Source organism: Schistocerca gregaria, chromosome 2 (assembly GCF_023897955.1).
Source record: "Schistocerca gregaria isolate iqSchGreg1 chromosome 2, iqSchGreg1.2, whole genome shotgun sequence".
NCBI classification, from domain to species: Eukaryota; Metazoa; Arthropoda; class Insecta; order Orthoptera; family Acrididae; genus Schistocerca; species Schistocerca gregaria.
This window is the reverse complement of record NC_064921.1, coordinates 67,092,215-67,118,680: the sequence shown is the minus strand read 5'-3', so window position 1 is coordinate 67,118,680 and position 26,466 is coordinate 67,092,215. Positions and strand designations below refer to the sequence as shown.

General features: G+C 44.6%; 1 protein-coding gene and 1 non-coding gene across 2 annotated transcripts in view; one reads left to right on the top strand and one right to left on the bottom strand.

The window, feature by feature from the left end:
* Positions 1–26,466, top strand: part of LOC126336331 (homeobox protein aristaless-like) — an 814,245-nt gene that overhangs the window by 149,433 nt on the left and 638,346 nt on the right. The window lies entirely within an intron of this gene.
* On the bottom strand, positions 20,926–20,998 carry Trnaa-cgc (transfer RNA alanine (anticodon CGC)). The gene has a single exon. It is a non-coding gene; the product is annotated as a tRNA-Ala (tRNA).

Genomic DNA, 26,466 nt, shown 5'->3' with positions numbered 1-26,466 from the left:
GATCATTCTCGTATCAGGATATTGACCATTCCTACCAGAGCACCCTGCAGGTGGATGTTTTACCCAGGTGGAGAAGGTAAGGGATAGGAGCGGTCAGTGACCTGACTAAGGAACCAACCCAGAATTGTAACGAGGTAGAGAAACTGAAGAATATCGTAAACTGGGTAGCGGAAAGAGAATGAGGACCATGTTTCTCTCGAATACGAGTCCGATACCTTCTGCCAGCTGTGAACGGTACTACGAGGGCGGTCAATAAAGAATGCAACACTTTTTTTTTCTAGGTCAATTTTGGTTGAAATGGTTCAAATGGCTCTGAGCACTATGGGACTCAACTTCTAAGGTCATCACTCCCCTAGAACTTATAACTACTTAAACCTAACTAACGTAAGGACAGCACACACATCCATGTCCGAGGCAGGATTCGAACCTGCGACAGTAGCCGTCACGCGGTTCCAGACTGTAGCGCCTAGAACCGCTCATACACCCCGACCGGCAATTTTGGTTGAAAAAGTAAAAAGTGTGGAATTTGTTATGGGCCATCTTGGAATAATCCCACTTCTGCTCCTATAGTTCCATGAAGTTCCGATAGATGGCGGCCCCATATGTAGCGTTGAAAGTTTAACGGACGTGCCTTCCAGACAGAGAGCTGTCATGAGTTTCTGTTGGAGGAAAACCAGAGCTCGCAAATATTCATAGGCGCTTCAGAATGTCTACGGAGACCTAGCGGTGAACGAAAACATGGCGAGTCGTCGAGTGAGGCGTCAATCATCACAACAACAATGTCACGCAAACCTGTCCCACCTGCCGCGTACCGGCCGGACGTGCACAGCAGTGACTCCTGCAGTGTAGGAACATGCGGACCCTCCCATTCGGGATCGTGGGCGGATCGCAGTCAAACACTTCGCTGCACAACTGGAAGTGTTGACACACTCGTCCACAAGTTGGGGTACACAAAGGTGTGAGCCCGCATGGTTCCACGTCACCTAACAGGAGACCATACAGAATAACGAAGGACCATCTGTGCTGAACTACTTGCGCTTTACGAGGCTAATTGTGGCAGTTTTTTGTCGATCAGTGTCATAGGCACTGAAACATGGGTTCCTCACTTTGAACCGGAAACAAAAACGGAAATCCACGGAATGGCGCCCTACCATCACTTCTCCAAAGAAAACGTTCAAAGCCGCACCCTCAGTCGGTAAAAACCATGACGACGGTCTTCTGAGACTCTGAAGAGGTTATTCTGTTTGATGTCCCCCTTATAGTGCAACGATCAGCTCTGACGTGTACTGTGCTACCCTCAGGAGACTGAAGAAACGATTTCAGAGTGTTCGTCGCCACAAAAGTCTCGTCCTCCATGTTAACGCAAGGCCTCACACAATTGTGCGCACCCGAGAGGAGTCACAAAGCTTCATTAGACTGTTCTTCCTTATCCACACTACAACCAGAATCTCACACCTTCCGACTTCCATCTGTTTGGCCCAATGAAGGATACAGACCGAGGGAAGTATTACTTGGATGATGGGGAGGTTATTGATGCAGCAGTGTCTTGGTTCCGACTTCGACCAGTAGTGGCGTACCTTGTCGACGTACAGGTCCTCCCAGTAAAGTGCCGCAGGATCGTCCCACTGAACGGAGATTATGTTCAAAAATAGGGTTTTGTTGCCAAAGAATGGGGAATTATATGGTGTATTGGAATCTTGTATAAAGCTAACCTACTTCCAGAAAAAATGTATGTTTCATTACGTTCTGAACGCCCCTCGCAATGTCGATAATGCTATGATGTGGTCAGTCATAGCTCTTACGCATCACTGGTTCTCTGGAACACTCGGAGCTGCGCGCGCCCTGTCTGGCAGGGGACACTGTTGTTGCTACTCCCTTCAACGGAGCCCAAGCGATACTGCTCAGGCGTCGTTATGAGAGACGAGGACTTTCATCGTTTACGTTTTGCGTGGAACGTTCGTATGCAGTCGAACGCCACGAAAATAACCTGGACAGCTCGCAGATGTTCATAAATATGAATCTGAAAGTATTTCGTCGAATGGTAGGGTAACCGTGAATGATTAATTGGGTTATTCGCTGAGAGTGTGGAGTGGAGGGATCAATATCGTTATTCTTCTATTCGATTAAAAATAGCTTTTGCGACCGATAGTGTTGTTGATGTGCAGTCAGCGATTGTCAAGGCGCTGCATGCACCTACTGAACAGGCAACCACAGCGAACAAGAGGCTATCTAGAAACCACCATGATCTTCTGGCGGCTGGCTCCTACCGCTCGACTCGCCGAATCGTCAGCTGTCAAGTTATTTTAATCGAAGTATAGTCAGTAGCACCTCTTGGCGGGCAGAAACAAGATAGTTTAATTTGGACGAGCAATACAGCAATGTCAAACTTCTTCGTCAAAGCGGAACTAAATGTAACTGCTGATATGATCATGGATGGGCCTAATCATTGTTCGCAAGTGTGTTACTTAGGAACTCAATAACGCAAATGGTATGAATCGTTAGCTTTCCAAAGCAACCTTCTCACTTAAATTGAAAAACTGAAGACTTCAGTTCGCAAAGAAGAAAGACACTTTTCCGTTTTAGGCAGCAGGGTCGGGTCTCGTAAAATGAGTATTCTCTGCATCAACCATCTTTTACCCCAGTCCCACCGGCGAAAAAGCAACTGTTTCAATTAAGAATCAGGAAAGTATAGCGAGAGGAAAGTTACACTGTGTGTTATCTGCACCTACATCTACATCTACGTGACTACTGTGCAATTCACCCTTTAGTGCCTGGCAGAAGGTTCATCGAGCCACTTTAACTCTATTTCTCTACTATTCCATTCTCAAACAGCACCCGTTGAAAACGAACACTTAAATGTGTCTGTGCGTGAACTTATTTCTCTTATTTTACTGCAATAATCATTTCTCACTATGTAGATGGGCGTCAACAAAATACTTTCGCATTCTGATGAGAAAGTTCGAGACTGCAATTTAGTGAAAAGACCCTGCCACAACGAAAAACGCCTGTGTTTTAATGATGGTCATCCCAATTAACGTATCATATCCGTGACACACTCTCCTCTATTTCGCTATAGTACGAAGCGAGCTTCCCTTGTTTTAAATTTTTCGATGACCCTCGTCAACCCCATCTGGTAAGAATCCCATACAGCACAGCAGTACTCTAAGAGCTCTGCCAATAAAACGTAGTCTTTGGTTTGCCTTCCCCACAACATTATCTAGTGATGGTTCCATTTAAGTGATGGTTCCATTTAAGTTGTTCGTAATTGTAGTCTCTAGGTATTTGGTCGAACTGACGGCCTTTAGATTTGTACGATTTATCGTGTAACCGAAATCTAACAGATTACTTACTGATGTAAATGACCTCACACTTTTCATTATTCACACACAATTGCACTTTTAACACGATTGAAGTGTATTCTCTACATTATTGTGCAATTGGTTTTAATCTTCTGACGACTTCATTAGACGGTAAACGAGAGCATCATCTGCCAATAGTCTTAGATAGATGTTCAGATTGTCTCCTAAAACGTATATAAAGATTAGGAAGAACAAGGCGCCTATAACACGTTCTTGGGGAACGCAATACATCTTACTCGATGACTTTCCGTCGATTACAACGAACTGTGATGCTTCTGGCAGAAAATCACGAATCCAATTGCACAGCTGAGGCGATACTCCAACGTACTCAGACGGATCAGAGACCTCTTGTGAGGAACTGAATCAAAACTGTTCTGGAAATCCAGAAATATCCGCTGTCGATGGCACTTACAATATTACGAGCAGAAAGAGCGTAGTGTATTGCACGAGAATGATATTTTTTTAAGTCTGTGCTGACTGTGGGTGAATAGATTGTTTTCTTAGAGGTAATTCGTAACGTTCGAACACAGTATGTGTTCCAAAATCCTACTGCAAATCGATGTCAGTGATATCGATCTGTAATACAGCGTATTACTCCTCGCGTCTTGAGTATTGGTGTGACATGTGCAACTAGCAGTCGTGGTACGTAGGGTTCAGGAATATTCGTTGGGCGTCAAATGTGACGGTAGTTGTGCGTTATTGGTTCACTCCCGGCCCGCTGTCAAAGATGAGGCTGTCTTGATTTGCTCTGCTTGCCTCGCGCCGCTACACGTATTATGATGGGCGTGCTGCGGACTGCCTAATGGTCACGTCTTGGTCCGGAAATGGCGGTCGAGCGCGTCCATGCGCGTTCTTGCCTCTCCCTCCCATCCGATGGCCGCCCACGGCCGGAAATGATCGGATGCCAAGCGACAGAGCAAGGAGTTTTACGGAATACTTGATGACGACGTACGCTGCCAACACATCACTAAAGGTCGCCTTATACGCTGATGCGATACAAGTCATGAGATAGCGATATGTGGATGTGAAGGTGGCGGTAGTATCGTGTACACAACGATAAAGGGCAGTACATAGGTGGACCTGTCAGTTATACTCAGGTGATTCATGTGATAAAGTTTCCGACGTGATTGTGGCCACACGACGGGAATGAAGAGACTTCGACCGCGGAGTGGTAGAAGCAGGGGATATTCCACATTGTCAAGAGTGTGCCGAGAACATCAAATTTTAGACATTAACACTCACCACGGATAACAGACTGGCAAACCGTCTTCATTTAAAGACCGAGAACAGCAGCGTTTGCGTAGCGTTGTCCGTGCTAATAGACTAGCAACACTCCGTGAAACAACCGCAAAAATCAATGTGGGACGTACGGCGAACGTATCCATCGGGACAGTACGGAGAAATCTGGCATTATTGGACTATGGCAGCAGACAGCCATATCGATTGTACCCTAGACGACTGGAAAACCATGGCCTGGTCGATGAGTCCCGATTTCAGTTTGTATGAGCTAATGGTAGGGCTAGGGTGTGCGCGTACCCCCGAAATCATGGACGCAAGTTGCCAAGTACCTTCTGGTACAGTGCAAGTTAGTGGTGGCTTTACAATGGTGTAGGCTGTGTTTACTGGGTCGTATGGTCCAACTGAATAGATCGTTCACTGAAAAAGGCTGTGTTTGCTACTTGGAGGCTACTTATAGCCATTCATGCACTTCTTCTTTCCAAACAGCTGTGGAATTTTTATGGATGACAGTACACCATTTCACTGGGCAACAATAATTGTTTACGATTGGCTTGAAGAGCATTCTGGACAGTCGAAGCCAATGATTTGGCCACACAAATCGCCTGACATGAATCGTATCGACCATTTATGGGGCACAATCGAGAGGTCAGTTCGTGCAAAAAACTCTGCACCGGCAACAATTTGGCAATTATGGACGGCTATAGAGGCAGCATGCCTAAATATGTCTGTATAGAACTTCCAACGGTTTGTTGAAGTCCATGCCACGTCCATGCACTACGCCGGGAAAAATGACGTCTGACATGATATTAGGAGATATCCGTAGGCTTCTGTGTACATCTGACGTAAATGATCTGATCAAAAGTCTACGGACACCCCTAGGTAAGTCGGAATTGACCACTGTATCTCACGAGATATGGAATCACCAGTATAATGGGAGGCGGGGAATATTACGTTGTCAGCGAGAGAAGTTGTAAATGCATAAAGGATCGATCAAGTGAACTCAGTGTCTTGGAAGACGGACTACTCATTACTTGACAAAAGATTAACAAATCAATCGCGGACATTTCAAGCCTTTCAAAACTGCCCAGGTCGACGGTTTCTCATGTGACTGTGAAGAGGAAAACTGAAGGAAGAACCACAGATAAATTTAGACGAGGCAGAACTCATGTACTGATGGACAGGGACTGTCGAACATTGCGGAGAATAGTTGTAAAAGATGGCATGAAATCAACAAAGGAAATATTCCTGAGTTGAAAAGTGCTGCCAGCAATCCAGCCATGAGGAGCGATCAAAATTATTTCCGTTTCAGGACGTTGATGCACCGTATATGGAACGTAGCGCGACTCCGATGTTGGTTTATAAGCACCGATATGTAAGCAAGTAATTAGTGTGTCATTCGTCTTTTTACGACGTGCTTCCTGCAAATGCTGGAACGTCATCTACGGCGATGTAATTAAGAGATGCTTCCAAACAGGACCAATGCACTCTTATTCTTCTCTTTATTGCCGAAGGACAATCACCGGTAGACACCCATCGGAGAATGAAGAACGTTATGGGGCAGTATGTCTGTCGGAAACCACGGTTGTAGACTGTCACACGACAGGTGGTGCTGCTGTTTCATGGTAACGCTCGTAACCATTACGCAAATGTTGTAATGCGGGTATCTGCAGCCTGGTGCGACGGTGGGATTATTGCCTCAATGTTCACTGCGTTTTTGCCTTATTAGCATGCCGATTCTGTACAGTACAAACTTCGAACGGAAAATTTTTGATCAGCCCTTGTGGCACACTGATTGAGGGTAAGGAGCTAGTAAGGGTGTGGTACAGTGGTCGACCAGGCTCTCATAAGCCACACACTTCTATAATTAATGCTAAGCGACGCTTGAGATGTACTGAAGATCGACGTCACTGGACAGCGGGTGACTGGAAACGAGTGTTCTGAAGTGATCAGTCACGCCATACCACGTGGCAGTCCGATGGAAGCGTTTAGGTTTGGCGAACGTCTGGAGAACGTTACCTGCCATCATGTGTAGTGCCAAGAGCGAAGTACAGAGGAGGTGGTGTTAAGTATGGGGGCGTTTCTCGTGGTTAGGGTGTCGTCCCGTTATTGCAGTTAAGAAAAAGCTTTATATGTCATCATGTGTAGTGGCAACATCCAGTTACAGAGGAGCTGGTGTATAGTATGAACGTGTTCTCCGAGCTTGCGATATGGTCCCCTATTTGCACTTAAGAAAAGGCTAAATTCGGAAGGAAATGAACACAGTTTACAGCATTGTACGTTCCGTACAGTACAGGAACAGTTTGGAAACGGTAATTGTTTGCATCATCGTGATAATACAGACTGTGATGAAGCAGCATCTGTGAGGCACTCGTTGGTGGAGAACAACATTCCTGAAATGGACTGGCCTGCTTAGAGCCCTGGCATAAACTCAAGGAACAGTCTTGTGGATGAGTTGCAGCCCCCAAGGGTCCAAATTCACTACCTTCTTTGGTTCCGGATGTTGATCGAGAGTGGCAGACATTTAGACACATCACAGACAGTGTCTCTAGCAGAGATGAAGCCGTAGTAAAGGCGGTGGGCGGCCACACTGGACACACCTTATATTAGTATCCGCGAGTAGGTGTCCGGATTCTTAAGATCAAATAGTATATACGCTGTGTTTCATGAATAACGCAAGCGCTCTGTCTGGCGTTCCACGTAAACTAGTATCCCCACAGGCGGTATGCGATTCCCGCATGGGCGTGCGGCCCGCTTCTGGAACAGTGTGGCAGTTGTCATATTACTTTTAACCCAAAATAAACAACACAATTCAGGAAACGGATTACAAACAAGTTCCAGGAAATCGTTGCGCCTTTTAGCACTTCATAGTGATGCGTCAATGACATCTGATCACATATCTGTGCACGAAAATGAAATCTTAGAAAGTAATGGTAATCTATCGACTGACGAATTTAGATACTGTTCCTCGACGTCAGTGCTGCTATTGGATACTGCAGTCCACACTTGCATCCACTGTTCGGGTAAAGGGCGGAAGTCACAGTTCTCTAAAGTTTCTGTCTCCTTTCCTCACCTCCCTCCAAATATAACGTACTATCATCTCCACTTTTAACGTGCCACAGACGTAATAATAACAATAAAATAAAGCGTGTCCAATACGGAATACAGCTTTTGGATAAGCCTGCCATCTTTGTTCTAGTAAGCTGGCAACAGTGAACATTCAAGGATTTTCTTCTGTTTTCTTTGTAGTTCGTAATGGATCGCTTCACGACGGGACAGCGTGTTGTTGTAGTGAAAACGTATTATAAATGTGGAGAATGGGGTGCAGAGACTGTTTGCATAATCTGTGGATTGTTTGGTCAGTTTACTGGATCGAATAAGTCGACTGTCACGAGACTGACTGCTAATTTGAGAAACCCGGTTCTGTTGTGGACATTAAGCCTTCTGGGGGCCCTACTGTTACTCGTTCTGCTGAAAAGATCATCGTCATGCGTGCTGCAGTCCTGTGAAATGTACTCGCCGATGTTCACGAAAATGGGATATTCCCAGAACCAACACGTAACGCGTTCTGAAAGATGATGCGCATCTTTGGGTCTATAAAAGCAAACATAAGAACTGAAACCAAATTATTACGAAAAGCGCGGTGCATTTGCCCATTGCATGCTTGCGAAACAAAGAGCTGGTAACAATTTCATTAAGAAAATGATGTTCACTACTGAGGCACACTTTCTGTTGAATGGCTTCATGAACAGCAAAAATTGCAGAATTTCGACACACAGAACCCTCGACTAATTATAGCGAATCCATTAATTCCAGAACGAGTGTGTGGTGTCCCGTATGGGCTGAAAGCGTAATAGAGCCGTATTTTTACGAACATGGCGCGGGAAACGCCTTAAAATCGGACGGCAAACGCTACTCCAAAATGTTAAAGAGAGTTTTTATGGTGTGGACCGTATGAATGCTGAAGAGATTTGGTCTCAACAAGAAGGCGCAACACTCGTAGATTACGACAATGCACTTCATAGATTACGACAATGCAATTGTTACGAGTAAGGTTCCCAAGCCCTAGTCATCTCTCACAACGGTGACGCGAGTGAGTCAGCTATACCTTGTGATCAGACATCATACGATTTCTTTCTGTGGGGTACTTCAGATCTCGTGTATCCGCTAACAATCCAAGATAACATGCAGAGCTCAAGGCCGTGATTCGGCGTGTAATTACAGAATCATTATGCCGAAAAGTAATAGCAAATTTCATCGAAAAAACGAGAGTGTGCCTGAAGAGTCGTGAAGAGCATGTGAGTAATATCATAATTCATATTTAATCACACGGAGTATACATTGTAACAGTATCTAAACTATTGAAATTCTTCGATAAATTTGTGTGCTAGTATGCACTCAAATGTTTAGAGCTCTATAAGGAATATCCTTACACTCACGGAATAAAATCGCAACACCAAAAAATAATTAATGTAGAGTAATGAAATTGGAATTTGTGTAACATTTTTAAGATGTTAAAATTGCAGGATCACAGGTTAACGTAAGTGCGAGATAAGCCATGTTGTTGTTGTTGTTGTCTTCAGTCCTGAGACTGGTTTGATGCAGCTCTCCATGCTACTCTATCCTGTGCAAGCTGCTTCATCTCCCAGTAACTACTGCAACCTACATCCTTCTGAATCTGCTTAGTGTACTCATCTCTCGGTCTCCCTCTACGATTTTTACCATCCACGCTGCCCTCCAATGCTAAATTTGTGATCCCTTGATGCCTCAAAACATGTCCTACCAACCGATCCCTTCTTCTAGTCAAGTTGTGCCACAAACTTCTCTTCTCCCCAATCCTATTCAATACTTCCTCATTAGTTACGTGATCTATCCACCTTATCTTCAGTATTCTTCTGTAGCACCACATTTCGAAAGCTTCTATTCTCTTCTTGTCCAAACTAGTTATCATCCATGTTTCACTTCCATACATGGCTACACTCCAAACAAATACTTTCAGAAACGACTTCCTGATACATAAATCTATATTCGATGTTAACAAATTTCTCTTCTTCAGAAACGCTTTCCTTGCCATTGCCAGTCTACATTTTATATCCTCTCTACTTCGACCATCATCAGTTATTTTACTTCCTAAATAGCAAAACTCCTTTAGTACTTGAAGTGTCTCATTTCCTAATCTAATTCCCTCAGCATCACCCGATTTAATTTGACTACATTCCATTATCCTCGTTTTGCTTTTGTTAATGTTCATCTTATATCCTCCTTTCAAGACACTGTCCATTCCGTTCAACTGCTCTTCCAAGTCCTTTGCTGTCTCTGACAGAATTACAATGTCATCGGCGAACCTCAAAGTTTTTACTTCGTCTCCATGAATTTTAATACCTACTCCAAATTTTTCTTTTGTTTCCTTTACTGCTTGCTCAATATACAGATTGAATAACATCGGGGAGAGGCTACAACCCTGTCTCACTCCTTTCCCAACCACTGCTTCCCTTTCATGCCCCTCGACTCTTATTACTGCCATCTGGTTTCTGTACAAATTATAAATAGCCTTTCGCTCCCTGTATTTTACCCCTGCCACCTTTAGAATTTGAAAAAGAGTATTCCAGTCAACATTGTCAAAAGCTTTCTCTAAGTCTACAAATGCTAGAAACGTAGGTTTGCCTTTTCTTAATCTTTCTTCTAAGATAAGTCGTAAGGTCAGTATTGCCTCACGTGTTCCAACATTTCGACGGAATCCAAACTGATCCTCCCCGAGGTCTGCATCTACCAGTTTTTCCATTCGTCTGTAAAGAATTCGTTATAGTATTTTGCAGCCGTGGCTTATTAAACTGATAGTTCGGTAATTTTCACATCTGTCAACACCTGCTTTCTTTGGGATTGGAATTATTATATTCTTCTTGAAGTCTGAGGGTATTTCGCCTGTCTCATACATCTTGCTCACCAGCTGGTAGAGTTTTGTCATGACTGGCTCTCCCAAGGCCGTCAGTAGTTCTAATGGAATGTTGTCTGCTCCGGGGGCCTTGTTTCGACTCAGGTCTTTCAGTGAATGTTGGTATATTAATTACCGGTGTATTCACCAGAATGTTGAATGCAGGCATGCAAACGTGTCTGCTTTGTGTTGCATGACAATTGTCAGGTTGTAGGATGGAGTTACATGCCTGTTGCACTTAGTTGGGCAATACAGGGAAGGATAGTGTTGTTTCTGGATGATGCTGGAGGTGTTGTATGATGATGTCGCACATGTGCTCAATTAGAGACTGATCCGCTGATCGAACAGGACAGGACAAGGCAACATGTCGACACACTGTAAAACATGTTGGGTTAAGACGGGAGAACGTTGACCTGTTGGAAAACACCCCCTGGAATACTGTTCGTGAATGGCAGCACAACAGGTCTAATCACGAGACGGACGTAAAAATTTGCAGTCAAAGTACGTGAGATAACCGTGGGAGTGCTCCTGTTACCACACGAAATCGCACCCCAGACCATCACTCCAGATGTAGGTCCGCGTTTCTAGGCGCTGCAGTCCGGAACCGCGGGACTGCTACGGTCGTAGGCTCGAATCCTGCCTCGGGTGTGGATGTTTGCGATGTCCTTAGGTTAGTTAGGTTTAAGCAGTTCTAAGTTCTAGGGGACTGATGACGTAAGATGTTAAGTCCCATAGTGCTCAGAGCCATTTGAACCATTTGAACAGGTTGGGTACAGGCCCTCAATTGGTCTCCTTCTAACCAACACACGGCCATCCCTGGTACCGATGTGGGACCATTTTTCTTCATAAAACACAACAGACATCCACCCTGCCCTACAATAAGACCTCACTTGGCACCAATGTAGGAAACAGCGGTGGTTTGGCGTGGTTGAATGCACGCAATAGGGTGTCTATGTCGGAGCTGTCCTTGAAGTAATCGATTTGTAACACTTCATTGCGTCGTTGTGACGCCAACTGCTGATTACGGTGCTGCTGCAGCTGCAGTAAGATGCATCAGAGCCATACGCCGAACACGACTGTCTTCCTTCTCGGTAGTGCCATGAGCGCAGTTTAGCGCGGGAAGCTACAGTGTGGAGAGCTCGGTGGGCTAGCTGCCTCGGCAGTGCAAAGTCGGTAGGCCGCCGTCCGGCTGGGTACGCCCAGCCGCTGCCGCCCGACGGCCGCTCCATACACGGTGCATGTAGTATCAGCGTGTCTGCTGTCCATGTGTAGAACGGGCAAGATGCGCGATCTATCTGAGTTTGGCCGAGGGCAGGTTGTAATGGCCCGGAGGCTCGGCACGAGCATTAAGGAAACTACAAGACTTGGGTGTTCGACGAGTGCAGTGGTAAGTGTCTTTAACACGTGGCGGAACCAGGGTGAAACCACGTCCAGACGTCGTGGGGTTGGCCTGGTGACAGATGTCGGACGTCGTAGGCTGGGCAGACTGGTAAAACATGACAGCCGGCGAATTTTGGCGGAACTGTCATCGGACTTCAATGCTGGGCGGAGTACAAGTGTGTCTGAACAAACAGTGAACCATGGGCACTGACCATTGCACTGTACGTTGGTGCAGTGGCAGAGCGTTGCATGGTCTGAAGGAGCCCGATACCTTCTTCAACATTCCGATGGGAGGTTGTGAATCCGTCGTCTTCCCGGATAACTGCTCCTTGACACTCTGACTGCGGAACGGAAACTAGCTGACGGCGCCTCTACTATGCCCTGGGGAACTTCCACGTGAGCATCCATGGGTCCAGTGGAGCTCCTGCATGGCACCATGACGACCAAGGAGGGTCGTACACTTTTTGCAGACCACGTACGCCCCTTCATGACGATCATGTTTCTCGACGGCAGTGGCATTTTTCAACAAGATAATACGCCATGCCTGGAAGAAGGTAAAACGCCACAATATGTACCCATGGTTGACAGTACTTTAGAATAAGACACACAAACACGACGAAAGCTAACGTAGCGTACAACACGACTCGTACCACACAAATAACTGCAGACCACCTAATGGTTGGTAGAGTACTGTCAGTAAGACATCATAATACCCTGCCAACACATTTGATGGAGCGCCAGTGCAACGAATGTGCTGATTTCCGCAGCCCTTACTGTAAGCACGTGTTTGTCTCGGAAAGTATGCGTTTCCGGACCCGTGTTCATTGGACTTATTTTTCTTGCTTCGATGAGTACTACCACCTCGTCAAAGAGTCCGCCACTTTTTTTTTTTAACACGCTGTATATTTCGGTAAAAGAAGCATCCTTGCTTAAATATCTCGGTTAAGACTGTTACACATACAACAGTATCACTTGCCATCTGCCTATTATCAGTTGCCAGAAAACTCCATTCGATATCTTGAACTATTCGCCAAATAAATGGTATGTAAGTTTGACTTGTTTTCTTTTTCACTTTGTATATAAGGGGACTAACAGGTTATTTTTAGTGAACTAATCGCGCTATTAAGAAATTGTCTTGTAAATTGCTGAACTCCGCGTTCCGTTAATGTCAGAGGTGAGCACCGGTTACGAAGGAATTTGAAGGCTGACTGACATGCAGTAACGGAACAGCTTTCTGTGGAAATAAACTTTGCAGGTGGCAGGATCTGAAGATACTGACAGGGTTTGGTATTACCTATACTTGGGATCGATAAATATACAATCTAAGCTTCCGTTCAATATAGCATACCAGAAATCCATCTTGTCGATTTAATATGTGTAGTGTACTGAATTTGACAGCTAAGTCGATTGCAGGTCTCTAAGTACGAAGTTCACTCCTGCTGTCAAATTTTGTAATTACATGCAACGTAAATATTGACAAATAAAAACAAGTCTTCGTGGCTCAGTATTTATTTCGTAAACAACTCACAAAAGGCTGTTGCCAACCAAGATTTGACTGTCATTCACGAAAGTTAGGTGTATTGCAGGTCTTTGTGGTCTGCCACAACATCGACTTACTCTCAAATGACGCTTTGAGGCTCTCTAATACGTATATGAAGACACCCCACCCCCTCCCCCCTCGTACGATATCACAAAACAACGTTAAAGTGTATTAAATAACATAATTCTGCTACCTGAAGGCTGGCACTATTTCAGTATATTATAGCATTAAAAGACTTTCGGATGCACTTAAATTTGTTTGAATGTGTACGGTGCTGTTCGTGAACGGATGACGGAAGGGAGGACCAAATAGTCGTACCAGCAGTTGCCTCCGCCTCCACACCGTAAGGTGACTTGCGGAGTATAGGTGAGGATGTAGATCTAATCCTGTTAATTTACGCGAAGTGTGGTGATCAGGAATTGTAGGCTACCACATCTCCTTCCCTTTTCGTTGAAAATTTGTTCCATCGCCAAATTGTACGCAGATACTCAGCTTAAGAGCTGAGGGCAATAAGATATGAGATGCGACATTTCACCACAATGTGATCTTTGAGGTTTCGGTTCGGTTAGAGTCATTACGTTGTACTTACTGACTACAAACAATGAGTTACATATATAGTACCACGCTAAGATCATTGCCAGCAAGAACAGCGTATTGTTAGAAGAGCGCGCATGTGGTTTTTTTCTCAGACACATTTCTGCTGCAGTACGGTTAACATCAGGTGCATCACAGTGTGAGACTGACATAGCGCGGCAACAGGAAACGTACGTCAAAGTTGAGATACGTGGTGCTGTACTTAACCAAAACGTTTAAATTTCTCAGAGACTGACCGTCAAATTCTGGTAGTACTCGGAACAAATGCAATGTCGTGTACAGTCATAGTCAAATGGTGACACACCCACCAGATTTTTGTGTGTGGAAATATATAAGAATTATGGTGTATTTCAGCCCTGTTGAGAGTTTTGATCAAACCTCGGGAACGCCATCTAGGAGGATGTCGATGCATTAGGAACATGCCTGGCATTTGTGAACGTGTACGGACATCAATGAGAAAACGTCTTCCTTCACGTAAACGCTGGCCACGAGGAAGAGTTGTTGTAATATGTTCGTCCTCAAGTGAATATATGCAGTTTGCTTCATACCGGTCTCTGTTATAACTTGTTCATATACTCAGTCGTAAAACGTGGTATCAGGGAAACCACTGGTTTCTGGACGTCTGTTTATTACTGCTATTTGCTTGTGTAATTGTCCTCTACTCGTCCCTTTCGTTTGTACCTACACTGAGACAACAAAAGTCATGGGATAGCGATATGCACACATACAGATGATGGCAGTATTGCGTACAGAATGTATAAAAGTGCAGTGCACTGGCGGAGCTGTCATTTGTAGTCTGGTGATTCATATGAAAAGGTTTCCGACGTATGGCCGGACGTCTGGGATTAACACTTTGAACTCGGATTGGTAGTTCGAACTAGATGCATGGGACACTCGATTTCGGAAATCGTTAGGGACTTCAATATTCCGAGATCCAAAGTATCAAGGCTGTGTCGAGAATACCGAATTTAAGGTATTACCTCTCACGACGGACAGCACAGTGGCCTTCAGTTAACGACAAAGAATAATGGCGTTTTGCGTAGAGTAGTCAGTGTTAAGAGACAAGCAAAACTGCGTGAAATAGCCTCAGAAATCAACGTGGGACGTAAGAGGAACGTATACGTTAGGACAGTGCGGCGAGATTTGGTGTTAATAGGCTCTGGCAGCAGACGACCGACATGAGCGCCTGTACTGACAGCACGTGAAGGCCTGCAGCGCCACTTCTGGCCTCGTGACCACAGCGGTTGGAGCCTACACGACTGGAAAACCGTACCCTGGTCGGGTGAGTCCCGGTTCTGCTTGGTAAGAGCCGATGGTAGGGTCCGAGTGTGGCGTAGACTCCAAGAAGCCATGGACCCAAGTTGTCAACAAGGCAATGTGCGGCCTGGCAATAACTCCATAAGTGTGTGGACCGTGTTTACATGGAATAGACTGGGTCCTCAGGGCCAACTGAACCGATCGTTGACAGGAAATGGTTATGTTCGGCTGCTTGGAGGCTATTTTCACTTTTTCCATGTTCCCAAACAACGATGTAGTTTTTATGGATGACAATGTGCCTTTTCACCGAGCCAAAGTTGTTGGCGAATGGTTTGAATAACGTTTTGGACAATTCGAGCGAATGATTGGGTGACCCAGATCGCCCGCCATGAATCCCGTCGAACATTTATGAGACGTCATCGAAAGGTCAGTTCATGCACAAAATCCTGCACCGGCAGCACTTTCGCAGTTGTCGACGGCTGTAGAAAAAGCGTTGCTTATAATTTCTGTAAGGAACTACCAACGTCTGTTTGAGGCCACGACACATCGAATTGCCGTGTAACAGTATGACCGTCACGAGTAGGAGGCATCCCATGACTTTTCTCACCTCAGCGTACAGTAGTCAACCACGTGTGGTGATGTTCGGCTTTCGGGTATGTAGTATTGTCTCCGATGATAAGGCGACCGCTAGATGGGAACTAGATGTCAATAAAGAGCATAATCCATACAACATGAGTTGGTGAAACCTTTAAAACTGTCCGGCACTGTTGAACATTTCTGTCAATACTCTGAAAACCGCCCAACAGTGCATGGCGGAGGTCAGATCGTGACAATCTCATCGACTTTCTTTACTGTTTCGTTCGCGTACTGAGAGATAGAAAAATGACTGTCCGTATGCATCGGTAAGCGCCCTAACCGCTCTCTTCCTGGCAATCCCTACGCGGGGTATACTTCGGTGCCAGAGTAATGGTTGCATAGTCTTCTTCCAGTACATATTCTGTAAATTCATCCAGAAGGATTTTGCAAGAACCATGTCGTATTGTTTTTCAGAAATTTCCAAGAAAGTTTCCTGAGCGTTCTGATATCCTTTCGGGTGGTCTATACCGATCTAATACGATCCTTGCAGCGCGTCTTTGAATTCTTTCCATGTCGTCACGGCTGCATGTTAATAATTTTAAACTCTGAACGATATATCAGAATTGATCGCACTAGCGAGTTGTAAACAATTTGGATGACACATGCACGTTATTTTCCGAGACCTTTTTCAACAAATCTGTGTTCAGATCGGTTTTCCTGGTGCGGATTGTACGTCATTGTCCAATTTTGCGTCACGTCTTAGTATTATCCCCAAATACTTATTCGAAGTGTTGTACGAAGAAAGTACAGGTCATACCCTTCTACAAGAAGGGCAATAGAAGTGATCCACAAAACCACCGTCCAATATTCTTGACATCGATTTATACCAGAATCTTAGAACATTTTCTGAACTCAGACATAATGAGGTATCTCGAAGAGAAAGACCTACCCCCTGCCACAGAGCATGAATTCCGGCCGGCCGGAATGGCCGTGCGGTTCTAGGCGCTACAGTCTGGAGCCGAGCGACCGCTACGGTCCAGGTTCGAATCCTGCCTCGGGCATGGATGTGTGTGATGTCCTTAGGTTAGTTAGGTTTAATTAGTTCTAAGTTCTAGGCGACTGATGACCTCAGAAGTGAAGTCGCATAGCGCTCAGAGCCATTTGAACCATTTGAACCATGGATTCCGAAAACATCGATAATGTGAAACCATACTTACACTTTTCCCACGAGACATACTGGAAGCATTGGATCAAGACGGTAAGGTGAATCCAGAATTTCTTGATTTCCGAAAAGCCTTTGACTTATTGACAACCGTACGGTCATCAACTGAAATTCTTCAGATGTAGAAGTAACTGGGAAAAAGATTGGTAGCTTGCTTTAAATGTTCAGAAATGTGAAATAGTGCAACTCACAGAACGGAAAAATGTAGTATCCTTTTATTATAACATCAATGAGTCACAGTTGTAATCGGTCAACTTAGTGTAGCACTTTGTAGGGATATGAAATGAAATTGCCACATATGCTCAGTCGTGGGTAGAGCAGGTGGTAGACTTCGTTTCATTACCAGAATACTTCGGAGGTGTAGTCAGTCTACAGAGGAGGTTGTTTACAAATGACTCGTGCGACACATTCTAGAACTCTAGTCAAGTGCGGGGTAGCCATAACGGACGGAACTAACAGAGATGGACAATACGAATGTTCACAGATATAAACCAGATAGGAGTAACAGGCGATATTAATGTTATACAGAGAAAACAACGAATGGTCACAGGTTCGTTTGACCTGTGTGAGAGTGTCACGGAGATGCTGAAGAAACTGAAATGGCAGACACTTGAAGATAAACGTAAACTACACCGAGAAACTCTACTAACAAAGTTTCAGGAACTGGCGTTAAACAATGCCTAGGAATACATTACAATCCCCAACATATCGCTCACATAGGGTTCGTAAGGTCAGGATTAGAATAATTACACCATGCACAGAGAGATTCGAACAATCATTCTTCCAGCGCTCCATACCTGAATGGAACTGGAAGGAACCCTCTTAACTGGAAGCGTGGGACTTACCCTCTGCAATGCATTTGACGGTGTTTTGCAGAGTATATATGTAGATGTTGAAGTGACGTGCTCAAGGTATTGGTAGAAAATGATGAGTTGAACATTTCGTTTGTTTGATAGTCTGAACAAAACTGACAGAAGAGTCCTGCTTACCAAGATTGATACGTTTTCATTAAAATTCCCACTGTTTCGTAGATGTGTACTATTGTCGTGAATTCAGTTTTGTGCATCCTAGTCGGGATTTACAAATTTTATAGAGCTGAGAACATAATACTGAAACACAACTGCAGTTTCTGAAGGTGAAGTGTGATTACAACGGAATGAGTTCAGAGAAACTCCTTATTAAGCAAAGTAAAATCATACATGTATCACAAAAAATTGGAGATAAGGCTGGAGTTTATTTCTGAAATACGTGTTCCGATAGCTTGCAAGTATGAAAGTAATGGTTAAGCAACCTTCCTTCTGGCTTCGTATAGGGATTACCACAGTTCCGGTAAAACGAAACACATGAAAATATATTTTTACTGCCGTAAGCGTTCCTTTATTCACGTTTCGTCGGTAATCTCACAGCAAAGGTCACTACGCAATTAAGTTCTTCATTTATCATGTATGTTTCCTTCATTTATCCTGTATGTTTGTTCGCCGAGGCTATTGACACAGTGGGGCGCCGGAAATAGAGGATGAAAAACTTTCGCATTAAATCTGTTTTCTTAAGCCGTTCTCAATGAACGCTGACCATTAATTACAAGATGACGAACATTGTGAAAAGGTTGCCGAGAATTAATGAGCTCCCGTTTTTGGGTATATATATATATATCCTTCTTGGTTTCATTATTCTCAAAGCCCGTTTGATGGAGTGATAGGACCATGCAAAAGAAATTTTTCTTCAATAACTTACTCCTTCGTTGGTGTTTGGTGATTTTTGTCAACGCCTTTCAGACGCTTTCTTTGTGCCCAAAAATATGAGGGAAGTGTTTACAGTCTTTTATGAACTACGAAATTCAAATATTCTTGAACTTCTGCCATAGTCATGACTTCCGGTCTTCGAATGGAAGTAACGAAAAAAATTACGAGTTTCAGTCAGATATTCATTTTCACGCCACATTGGTAATGTAAATTAAGTGTAGTAGTTTGTTGATGAAATGGCGCTTCGGTTATTAAAATACAGAAGATTAGATAGAGTTGAACCAAAGTTAAAGCATCCTCTGGGAATCGAAATTAAGACCAACGTGTTTGTAGCTACCAGCAATAGCCACAGAATAAAATTAGAAAGCTGACCGCATGTTAGAAATTTCAATACTTAGACTTTTCACTTCTTTCACAATAATTCTGTCTATTCCTCGTTTAATGTTTTTGTACAGAAAATATCACGCAAAGACCTTTTCATAGATATATGACCCATATTCGAAACTGTAGACATCAAACTTCGCGGAATCTTCTATAGTGTCGCTGCAAAAATGCGTGCTTAAAGTTTGCGATGAAGGAGACATAACAGAATTTTGGGCTCAATATATTTTCAAAATGTTTTGAAATCAATAAAGCACTTCGCTTACTTGGTGGATCTGTTGTAGATTTGAGAGAGGCGTGTTCGATGGTTCGAGGTATGCGAAAAATTGCAAGTACAATTAATACGAACATGTGACTATCTCTTGATTACATATGTAAATATATGGTGGCACTGATATACCCATGTAGCGATTCATGCATATTGCTCATCAATCTTCAATCCTTGCCAGGTGCGCTTAATAGCTGAGACAATGGAGGTACGTGCAATAACAGGGGATCACAACACCGTAACGGAGGTGCTCACACGTCTTCCATGTGAGAAAACACATTGTACACCGCGAAGTAGATTACAAATAAATTTTCGTGAACTGACATTTCGAAAAAAATCTACCAACATAATTTCTGAACTTTTTTGAAGGTGTTTGTCACTAGCTGTTTCACTTGTTTTAGTGTGCATGACCCACAGCTCTTTAATAGTCTTTTATTATAAATATCGACTTCTGCTTACACCATCATCACGGTATCTGTATGCGAACAAAGAGCATGAAGCAGCTAAACGTGCTTGAAGTCCAATCAGTCATAAATAAATAAAATAATACTTACACAAGAACAAATATTAATCATATGCGATAGAGTATCTTATCAGTACGGCAATCCATATGATTACTGCTCCATCTGAACTATTGAAAATCTGCAGAACCAAGCAGGTATCGTTGCACAGGAGGTGTGGTGTTCTGTTTGAAATCACAGTTATAACTGATCATCAGTGTAACTGTATCAATGAGTATCTAACCATAGGTGCTTGGTATGAAAATCAGAGCAAAGCATAGATATAACTAACGTTGCTTCACGCATTCAGCTATTGCAACGTGTTAGACAATACGATTCTGGACATAAGAACAGACAAAAAGCTGTAATTAAAATCTTCTGGGTTATTAGACCGCGTCATATTTCTACTAAAATGATCGACGTTTCGACGCCTCTGCTGGGATCTTCCTCAGGATCTTCTGGTGTCCACTACTGGTAGAACACTCTAGCGGTAGTCGACACCGGAAAATCCTGAGGAAGATCCCAGCAGAGGGGTCGAAACGTCGATCATTTTAGCAGAAATACGACGAGGCCTAATAACCCTGAAGAATTTAACTACAGTGACAACGACCACGAAAGGCTGCAGAATTACATAGACAAATCAGTTGTGCCAGGCTACAATGAAAAAGAAAACAGTATCATCTCAGAACCAATAGTGTAAACATGTGGAAAGTAAAAATTATATAGATTAGTATAAAGAATTAGATAGTAAATAACGAAACTATGACGGTGGTGGTGGTTAGTGTTTAACGTCCCGTCGACAACGAGGTCATTAGAGACGGAGCGCAAGCTCGGCTTAAGGAAGGACTGGGAAGGAAATTGGCCGTGCCCTTTCAAAGGAACCATCCCGGAATTTGCCTGAAACGATTTAGGGAAATCACGGAAAACCTAAATCAGGATGGCCGGAGACGGGATTGAACCGTCGTCCTCCCGAATGCGAGTCCAGTGTGCTAACCACTGCACCACCTCGCTCGGTAGCGAAACTAGGAGTAGCAGCATTATACCTTACTCACATAACAAGTGTAGTATGATTTTGAATTATTTTCCCCATTGTCTAACTAACAGACAAAGTCTTTTCTCATCAAGAACAGGAACATAATACAGCTTTTGGATATAGATATGCAAACATTACAGTCAATGTAAATGTAAATTATCATTCATTTTAACCTGGATACAACAGACAGAAAAGAGGAGCAGAAATATATATTATAACATGTAGTGTTCCGTGTCTAAAATCACATTGGTAAGTTGGAACCATGATGTACGTACCAATGTAAGGAATACAAGCGGCAAACGAGTTACATAAATAGTGTTAAATATGGCAGACATCAAGTCCTGCAGTATGACAGATATAACACAGGAGGTGCCAGTATGAAAGAACAGCCAACATAATAATATGAGTGCCCAGGTATCATATTTGATGTTATGAAAATAGCAGTAGTACGGTGTCTGCAAGGAACAACACCTTCTACTTATAGCCATGGATGGCTTGATAGCTGTAAGGTAACGAGCGTGAATGGACAAACTTTCCTGTAGTTTTTGAATGCCGTATTAACGGTATGCTGCACGGCTCAGTCACGTCAGTTAAATGTGGAAGTGAAACGTTATGACTCTCTATGAAATAAAACGAGCGCGTAAGTTTAGCTGTAGAGAAGACGAAAGGCAGACTTCGGTACAGTGGAGTGTACGCTCACCTCTAAAGGATGTTGAGAACAGAACACATTTGCGACACGTGCTTCAACACTACAGTATTGCTTGGCATCCCCACCAGGTCAAATTAAGGGAAGAAATCTAGGCAATTCAGAGTCGTCCTGCTAGATTTGTTACCGATAGTTCGTAACTACACTGCCAGAAAGAAGATCGCAACACCAAAAACTAATTGATGGAGAATAATGAAATTTCTGGCGCACATTTGTCTAGGTAAAGTATTTAAGTGATTAACATTGCAAGATCACAGGTTAATGTAAGCGAGATATAAGCCATTGCAAATGAGAAATGGTGGTACAGTAATAACCGGTCTAACCGACAGAATGTCGAATGCACGCATACCTCTGGTGTTCTGTACATCTTTATTGGACAGTACGAGTTGTTTGTCGGATGTAAGAAACGCCACATTCACATGGAATTTTGTAAACTCCAGATTTTCGGAGCAGCAAATCATCTTTGACGGAGCCCAGGAGTGCAGCTGTCTTAGGTGGAGGACGAAAAATCACTTATTTTATGTCTGCCGAGAATGCGTCCTCGCAAAGACGTCGTCACAGTGCAGCTCACAATGATATATCGATATGCCAACAAAGATCAACTGCGGAGTCATAGATACAACTCGCGCATTATGCACGTCTCTGCCGCCGACCAACATCTCTGGCGCATTTGCATCTGTGGCCGCATGCGCAGTCGCGCGGTACAACAGTATAAAGGGACGAAGCGAGCACTGGAGCGGCAGTCTTGCGGCTCACTCTGAAGATGGCTGAACGTTATACAGCCGAAATATTACAAGAAGAAGGAGATTTCTATCGGCTGCACACCCGAAACAATGGAACAGTCTATGCGCCGCCAAAAACCTGAAGATTCACAAATTTGCAATTAGGTTGTGCGGGATAACCACTGTCATAAGAAATTGAACGCAAGGCCGTAACTCCAAGTGTAAGTGCAGTGTGTCTAGGAAGCAGACAGGTTGGTTGCAGCCCTTGAACGATCCTTCTACTACACTACTGGCCACTAAAATTGCTACACCAAGAAGAAATGTGGACAAATATATTATACTAGAACTGATACGTGATTACATTTTCACGCAGTTTGGGTGCATAGATCCTGAGAAATCAGTACCCAGAACAACCACCTCCGGCCGTAATAATGGCCTTGATACGCCTGGACATTGAGTAAAACGGAGCTTGGATGGCTTGTAGAGGTACATCTGCCCATGCAGCTACACCACGATAGATACCACAGTTCATCAGGAGTGGTGACTGGCGTATTGGGACGAGCCAGTTGCTCGGCCGCCATTGACCAGACGTTTTCAATTGGTGAGAGATCTGGAGAATGTGCTGGCCAGGGCAGCAGTCGAACATTTTCAGTATCCAGAAAGGCCCGTACAGGACCTGCAACATGAAGTCGTTCATTATACTGCTGAAATGTAGGGTTTCGCAGGGATCGAATGAAGGGCAGAGCCACGGTTCGCAATACATCTGAAATATAACGTCCACTGTTGAAAGTGCCGTCAATGCGAACAAGAGGTGACCGAGACGTGTAACCAATGGCACCCCATACCATCAAGCCCGGTAATACGCCAGTATGGCGATGACGAATACATGCTTCCAATGTGCGTTCACCGCCATGTCGCCAAACACGGATGTGACCATCATCATGCTGTAAACAGAACCTGGATTCATCCGAAAAAAAATGACGTTTTGCCATTCGTGCACCCAGGTGCGTCGTTGAGTACACCATCGCAGGCGCTCCTGTTTGTGATGCAGCGTCAAGGGCTGATAGTCCATGCTGCTGCAAACGTCGTCGAACTGTTCGTGCAGATGGTTGTTGTCTTGAAAACGTCCCCATCTGTTGACTCAGGGATCGAGACGTGGCTGCACGATCCGTTACAGCCATGCGGATAAGATGCCTGTCATCTCGACTGCTAGTGATACGAAGCTGTTTTGATCCAGAACGGCGTTCCGTATTACCCTCCTGAACCCACGGATTCCATATTCTGCTAACAGTCATTGGATCTCGACCAACGCGTGCAGAAATATCGCAATACGATAAACCGCAATCGCGATAGGCTACAATCCGCCCTTATCAAAGTCGGAAATGTGGTGGTACGCATTTCTCCTCCTTTCACGAGCCATCACGACAACGTTTCACCAGGCAACACCGGTCAACTGCTTTTTGTGTATAAGAAATCGGTTGGAAATTTTCCTCATGTCAGCTCGTTGTAGGTGTCGCCACCGGTGTCAACCTTGTGTGAATGCTCTGAAAAGCTAATAATTTGCATATCACAGCATCTTATTCCTGTCGGTTAAATATCGCGTCTGTAGCACGTCATCTTCGTGGTGCAGCAGTTTTAATGGCCAGTAGTGTAAAAATACACGGCTATCACTGACACGGAGGCAGAACCACCTTTCATCAGAAAGCGCAACAGACCTCCACCCTGCCCTCCAACGAGCATTCTCTTGGCGCCACTGAAGTCGCAAACGGCGGGTGTTTGGCGTCAGGGAAATGCAAGCTACATGACATCTGGCTCAGATCTGTCCTTGAAGCTGGGAATTTTCAACAGTTCATTGTATCGCTGTGGTGCCAACCGCTGCTCAAATTACTGCTGCAGATGCCAGGGCCATTCGCCGAACACGTCGGTCTTCCCTCTCGGTGGTGCCACGTGGCCGTCCGGAGCCCCGTCTTCTTGCGATCGTACATTCTCGTGATCGCCGCTGCCAGCAGTCACTTACAATGGGTACATGTGTCGCAAGTCTTTCTGCAATATCGCAGGAGGAACAACAGCTTCTGTAGCGCTATTACTCGATCTCGTTCAAACTCAGTGAGGTACTGATGATGACATGTCTGTCGCTTTAAGACATTGTTGACTAACAACAACAACTCACCACGTCCAGTCTCAAAGGTAAGTAACGCTGACGGCCGTTACAGCGCGTATTTGAAGCAAACCTGATTTGCATCCTCATAGTGGCGCTACTAGCGTCGATTTATGCGACTGGCATGAAAACTGAGCATGCATCGTGTTTCAGGTGTAGAAGCACACCTACCAGCTTTGGTTTATGTCGTAAAACTCCTTGTTAGTGTCAGCGTATCACAAAAATACTTCGTCAACTTGCCTGAAAATCATTGGAGAGAAGGATAGTTTTCGGGAAAGACAATTCGATGAAGTTCATGAAACCATCATTTGCAGCAGATTGCAGAGCGACTGGTTTGCGTCCAACCTCCATCGCAGTGAAGGATCGTTAAGGCCAAAATAAGAAATCAGGAATCCGGTAAAACGTCAAATGTCTGACATCGTGCGGTCGGAAAGAGATCCTGCAAAAATGATACCAACGACGACTGAAGAGAATCGTTCAACGTGACAGGAGTGCAACCCTTCCACAAATTGCTGCAGATTTCAATGCTGGACCATCAACAAGTTTCAGCGTGCGAACCATTCAATGGAACATAATCGATGTGGGCTTTCTGAGCTGAAGGCCTACTCGTGTACCTTTCATGACTGCACGACACAAAGCTGGGCCCGTCAACACCGACACTGGACTGTTTGACTGGAAACGTGTTGCCTAGTCGGACGAGTCTCGTTTCAAATTGTATCGAGCGGATGGACGTGTACGGATATGGAGACAGCCTCATAAATCCACGGACCCTGCATGTCAGCAGAGTTGTGTTTATGGTGGTGGAGGCTCTGTAACGGTGTGGGACGTAAAGCAGTTGGAGTGATGTGGGACCCCTGATACTTCTAGATTTGCCGCATCCATTCATGTCCATTATTCATTCCGACGGACTTGGGCAATTCCAGCAGGACTATGCAACACCCCACACATCCAGAACTGCTACAGAGTGGCTCCAGGAACACTGTTTTGAGTTTAAACACTTCAGCTGGCCCTCAAACTCCCCAGACATCAACATTATTGAACATATCTGGGATGTCTTGCAACGTACTGTCCAGAAGAGATCTCCACCTCCTCTTACTCTGAAGGACTTACGGACAGCCCTGCAGGATTCATGGTGTCAGTTCCCTCCAGCTTTGCTTCAGACATTAGTCTAGTTCATGCCATGTCGTATTGAAGCACATATACGTACACGGGGGGGGCTCTACACGATATTAAGCAGGTGTACCAGTTTCTTTGGCTCTCCTGTGAGGAAACGTACTTCAGACATTGTTTTTAGTAAATATTTTTCTGGACTATAATTTATATTTTTGGATTCTATTAGCTGTCTCTTGTTTCTGAAAGCCCCTTTCAAGGCCAGATGAGTGCGCAAATATAATGAAGTCACTGTTTTGTGGAGTGCTGTCGGTGGCTTCCACGTACGTGTTCTTGCGTGGCCACCTAGAGGCCCCTCGGCAGTTTTACTCATTACGACGACGACCTGAGGCCGTTACAAATGACTACCGCTTGTTTCCGTGGTACGTCATTTACGTCTCATAATAAGTGAGGCGTATCTGAAACGCCGAAGCGAGAGAGGGTTCCGGCAACACACTGCGTGCGGGGGGGAAACATTTAAAGCCTTTCAGGCTCTTTAGGGAACGGCGTAGGTCCATAGCATACAGGAGCGTGTTTTAAAAGCGGCGTTATTAGTGGGGGCCTCCCATCCGTCCGGCCTCGGAGTCATCGCTCTCCAGATACGTTAATGGACGGCGTGCATTAAACCGGAGCGGCCGCCGATCGGACCCTGTTCCGCCGTCACGAAATATTTGACGTGTCGCTGAAGGCGGGACGCGCCGCGACGAGCCA